This window comes from Aspergillus chevalieri, chromosome 3 (genome assembly GCF_016861735.1).
Source record: "Aspergillus chevalieri M1 DNA, chromosome 3, nearly complete sequence".
NCBI lineage: Eukaryota > Fungi > Ascomycota > Eurotiomycetes > Eurotiales > Aspergillaceae > Aspergillus > Aspergillus chevalieri.
This window is the reverse complement of record NC_057364.1, coordinates 3,672,922-3,678,921: the sequence shown is the minus strand read 5'-3', so window position 1 is coordinate 3,678,921 and position 6,000 is coordinate 3,672,922.

Below are 6,000 nucleotides of genomic sequence, written 5' to 3'. Positions count from 1 at the left end.
AATTTCCTCTCAGAATTCTTGTACCTCGCTGTGGAAGCTGGAGTGGCTGAGCATGATTGGAAGGATGAACTCTATCACAAGCTGACCACAGAGCTCCAAAAGCTATGCATCACTGCTAGTATCCAGAATAGCAGCTTCCAGGAGTTCTCCAGTGCTGTCTCTCAGACTGCAAGTCGCCTTGAAGTTATCAATCACCGAACTCAGAGAAACCGTTCTTTTGCTCCTAGTAATCGGGACACCACCAATAAAGGAACGAGCCAATCAGGAACTGCTGTCAAGAAAGAACCAACCCCATCTCAAGGCACCAGCCCTACCACTCAGCGCATGGGTAATGCTGAACACGACCGATTGATGAAGGAAGGCCGATGCTTCCATTGTCAGGAACATGGACATCTTGCTCGTGACTGTCCTACCAAGGCCTCAACCTCTGAACTAAAGGAACTCGAGCAGAAAGCACCTGTGAATGTGATGAATGATGATGCGGGAAAAGTCTAGCCCAGGAGCAAGTCTCTGACCTGGGCCTAGATGGTGTCAACCTGGGCGAGTTAGATCTCAGTCAACTGATTGGGGGACAGGGATTCAATGTGAATAGTCAGATAGCTTATAATGGAATCAGTATCCCTCTGACGACCCTGGCTGACACTGGAGCAAATGGTTATCTCTTTATGGACACCCAACGAGCAGTTGGATTAGCAAAGTTCTTTGGGGTCCCAACACGACGACTTGATACACCCATAGGAACAAAGGGTTATGATGGAAGAACTGGCTCAGCAATTACCCATGCCATTATTTGTCACTTGCTTATTGATGGGCGGCGGTTCTTGAACCAACCTTTTCTGATTGCTAATTTGGGACAGCATGATGTGATTGTTGGACGAAAGTGGTTTGACAGTCAGGATGTGTGGTTGAACGTCAAACACCGGAAGCTGGTATGGCCAGAGCAGCGAAGCCTCTTGGATGAAATCCAGTGCAAACAGTACTTGGTGGCTCCAAAGCAGATTCTTCAACATTCCAAGCCTGATCCCATCCACCAAGCTGATATGGAGCGACGTGATCGACAAATTGAGAAGAAGGAACAAAGAGAGCGATATCGAGTTCCCCGGAAAGAGGAGTGTGTGTGTGTGTGTATGTCTCTATTTAACGTCGAGGGTCGGGTCTTTCCACGCCTCCACGGCTCCTTGGGAGCCTCGGAAGCGGAAAAGCCCTGGTCCCGGTGCGGGACATACGACGGGCAGATCGGAACTGCCTATCTCCTAGCTAAACTACCATCTATCATCTAAATACAGGTAGCTCCCCGCGCGGGGAGCTGCTTGGGTTTTCACAGCTGTTAAAAGCAATCTAGGCATCTTCGAGTTTTCTTGATATGGAAACAAGGAGAAGTGAGAAGAAGAGGGGGGGGAAGAAGGGGAAGAGGAGGGGAAGGAGGAAAGGAGAGGAGGGAACCAGAGGTAAGCCCTAGAGGTTCCCAACTTTGACACATTTAGCATCTTAATGGCGTTTACAGATGGCAGTATAGAAATGTGATCTATCCAGCCAATCTGCATATGCAGTGAAACCGGTCTTTTTGGTGAGGATATCCACTACTCGTTGTTGGCCCCAAGGATGTGCCGCTGCTTTGCGACCCTCTCGGCAGAAATAGAAGTGGGAGGGCTCCTTTTTGCGGCCACATGAGCATGTCAACAGGGCATTGTCATGTTTGAAGCGCTCATGGTACTCTGCAAAGTCGCCGTGCCCGCTTCTGGCTGCTAGGAGGCGGCCCAGAGCTGCTCGGGGAAGATGGAGCTCTGGTGGCCGCTTCTCTATTCCTATACCAAGGTCCTTATATCGTTTGGGGGCCTTCTCTGCCCAGAATTGTGCAAAGCATTGCCAGTGCACTGTCTGGGCTGCCCGCTTGGCGGCTGCTATTGAGGCAGGTGGTAGAGGGAACTCAAAGGGAGCATGGCAGCCCAACTTGGCCTCCTTATCCGCCTCTTCATTTCCTTTGATGCCTGTGTGTCCAGGGACCCATTTCACCTGTACTGTGCCTGATTGTATGCCAGGTGCTCTGGGGCAGTGTGGCCAAATCTGGGCGGCTTTTTGGAAGTTCATGAATGTTGATTGACTTGATCCTTTGGGTTGGCCTTGGAGTTGCTGTACTGCTTCCAAGTTGTCTAGGCAGATGTATATGTCTGTTGCGTATCGGGTTCTGGGGTCTTTGAGGGCCGCCTGTAGGCCAAGCAGGGCCGCGTGGGCCTCTGCATCAAATACCTCCTGGTTGGGGAGCTTCCTGTGCCCACAGAGGATCTTGATCGTACTGGTGCCCCAGTAGCCTACCCAGCCAGCGCCTGCAGCAGTGTCCTCCTTTTCTTTGGACCCATCTGTGTATATGACCATTGCTGAAGGTGGGATGCTCTCTAGCCACTTTTTAAACGCTTCTTTGGACTGTGTCTTCGGAATTGCAATTGGCCGCTCTTTGGGCTCTGGATTTATATCCCAGGGGCTCATCAGTAGTGGATCTATCTGTTCAACGAGATGGATGTTTGCCGGGTCGATGGCCCGGCGGAAGCGGGTTTTGATGTGTCGGCTTTTTTGGTGCATGGCCCGGCGGTACAGAGGGTGTCGGGCATCCAGTTGTTGAACTCTGACTTCTAGGCCGCGCCGTCTCTGGTTGAGGAGGAGTTCCACAGGCGGTATAGCCGATTCCCGGTGAAGTGCTGCTGTTTGGGTGGTCCTGTAAACTGGGAGGGTCCCTAGGAGCGCACTGCGGAGCACCTGATCCAGGCAGGCTAGCTGTGCAGCTACCCCATTAGATACCAGTTTTTGTTCACCTGAAATGCTCTGCCTTGGTCTGTGCCGTCCTGGCCACCATGCCTCAGCCCCATAGCATAAGACTGAGACCACACAGGCAATTGTTGCTTGCCGCAGTAGGGGGCTTTGACTCCTCGTACAGTGTTGGCCAGGGCTTGTATGCCATTAGCGGCCAGTTTTGCCTTGGCTGCCAGTGTCTGGGTATGTATTCTGAATTTGAGCTTCCGGTCAAACCAGATTCCCAGCCAGCGTGTCGCCTCATTGAGTAGGGGAGGTTTAATCTCCACTGTGCCCTCAGGGGTTTGGATTGAGCAGGTGGGGTTGTTCCTCTTCCAACCTCTGGTGAAATGCTGGAGCTCTGTTTTAGCCAGGTCAAAAGTGAGTCCTTCTCTACGGCCCCAAGCTATCAGGTCTGTTGTGATGTTTTGTAGCCTGGTGGTGTTTTCTTCAAGGGACTTGCTGACAACTAGTTGGCAAATATCATCTGCATATCCAAAACGACCTCTGCGGGCGATTGTTGGACCTATCTTGAAGACAGGTTCAATGTACAGCATGAACAGGATTGGTGAGACTGGGGAGCCCTGAGGCAAGCCTGCTGGGACTGCAAAGGTTGAGCTCTGATGCCCGTCCAATTGTATAGCTGCTGTTCGGTCTTGGGTGAAGCTTGACACCCAGCGGAGCACTGTGGCAGGCCATCCTTGTCTGCGGAGTCGATGGTTCAGCCTGCCTGACAGGACCGCATCAAATGCGCCTTTCAAATCCAGAGTTAGTATGGAGGCGCTGAGACCCCGGGCCCAAGATTCTTCAATATCATGCACCAAAGCTGCCGCCAGGTCGGTAGCTGAACGGCAGGGGAGGGCCCCAAATTGTTGGGGGGTGGAGGACCTTGTGTTTGATGGCTGTCCAAGCTAATCTCCGGGCAATAAGGCGTTCCAGTCCTTTCCCCAAGGTAGAGAGGAGAGCAATTAGTCTGTATGAGCGTGGGCTACTGTAGTCCTTCTTCCCTGGCTTGGGGAGGGCTATCAACAGGGCTTGTCGGAAGGGAGTTGGGTGCCATCCAGTTGCAGCACAATGTTTGTACAGAGCTGAAATATGGGGGCCAAGAGCAGGCCAGGCCTTCTTCAGGACTGCATTGGATATCTCGTCTTGCCCAGGTGTGCTGCTCTTGGCTTGGAAGATAGCTTGGTATGCTTCTCCAGATGTGATGGTTGGAAAGGGGAGGGTTGCCTCCGGATTGTCACTATTGTCAAAGGGGATGTCATCTGCGCAGGCAGCCTTCTGGAGGAGGGTTTTTACCAGGAGCTCTGCTTTGGCATCAGGAGTGGTGTGGACTGTTTCTCCATTCTTGAGAGGTGGGATTGGGAAGGATCCCACTGTCCTATTCCACTTGATTGCTCTGAAAACATCCTGGCTGTCAGTGAAGTTATCCAGTTGTGTTCGCCAGTATTGCCGTTTTGCTTGGCGTACTGTGCGGCGCAAGGTTCGTTGTGCCATTTCTAATTCAGTTGGGGGGCTATCTGGGTCTCGTGAGGCTCTTCGGAGTGCCACTGTTGCATCCTGGCAGTCCTCATTCCACCATCTATGGCCTGATGGGTGAGCATGGGCTCTTTTTGTGGATGCTTCCAGGGCATTTGTGATTACTTGTGTGATTGCAGAGGTGTACTGGTCTAGAGCTTCAGGTGTGAGGTCGAGCTGTGCTGGTGGCGGTTTGCCCAAAGCTGTTGCTTCCTTATGGATGACTGAATGAAAGATGTCTTCCTGCATGGTGGCCATTCGGAGGGGCGGCACAGGCTTTGTGTTGTTGATAGGGTGCCAATGGACAGTTGTGGACAGAGCTATGTGGTCTGCTAGGACTGGGAACCCTGGTGCTGGCTCTGTGTGTGTTCCTAAGCAGACCAGAGGCCTATTGGCCCAGGTGAGGTCAATGGTGTTGTTATCATGTGTTGGGGTGTTTGGCTCGAGCATCAAGGTCATCCCCTGATGATCTACCCATTGCAGGAAATGCTCTGCTCCTGCTGAGTTGATTGTATTGGTCTGCCAGGATGAGTGGTGGAGATTGAAATCCCCTGCAACCAAACAGGGCCTGGTAGGGAGGGACTGGCTTAGGAGGTGCTTCAGCCCCTCCCCTGCATCCACAGATCCAGGGGGAGCATTATACAGATTCATTAGTGTCACTTGTTGGTCTCCTGAACCCACCTGGACTGCTGTCAAGTCCCGGCTGGGTTGGGGGCCATATGGCACAAGCTCTGCTTTAAGCTGTGGATGTTTGCGAGTATATGTAAGGGTACGTGGTTTGTGTGTCCAGTCTTCTATTGGTGTGAATAGCTTGAAGGCAGGGTGGTGTTTAGAGAGGCGTCGTGCGCGGAAGGTGGAGATCCAAGGCTCTTGGATGAGAACAATGTGGTAGCCTTGTTCAAAAGCGAGTTGCAGAGCGGCTTCATGTGGGGATGGGCTCCGGGCCACGTTGACCTGGAGGATCTGCAGTTGTGGGAGAGATTTGTCATATCTCATTGGGGTGATGTGGGACTGGGAACTGCTTCCACAGCAGGGTTCACAGAGGAGGCATCAGTGCCTGTTTGTTTATCCTGGTTGCTGTCCTCTGTAGTTTTGGGTGGCAGAACTTGTTGTCGACCAGATTCAATTCGTCGAATAGCTGTTACCTGTGTCTTGGGAACCCGGACCAAAATGCCCTGCTTGATACTCGGCCGTACAGGGCAATTGTTACAGATCTCACTGCATCAGCCTCACGTGACAATGCGGGGAGTCAAGGCAGAATCATTGGGCAAAAAGACCATGCAGAAAGAACAAGGATTATGATGAGGAAGATATACACCCAAGCATCACGTGACCACGGTAGAAAGGACGACGGAGGAATTCTACCAATATACCAATATGGTAGATAGGACAAAGAGGGAATGCTACCAATCTATCAGGGAATGGATATTACAGGACAGAAGGAGGTAGCATGGTAGGAACGGAGAATCTACCATTGGACTAGGAAAGGTATATAAGGACATTCATTCATGTACCTAGCTTAGTTCTTCGCGATCAATTCAAGTCTTACAGCATTGGTTACCTTCTAGTTTCTGACTCGTCCGCACTTAACCAACAACCCAGTATACGTACTCGGTTGGCCTTGTTTCTCTACTCGTTACCTTTACCGTTCCTACTTGTTGATTATCTTACGGAGCCTGGAGGGGGCGATATACCCAT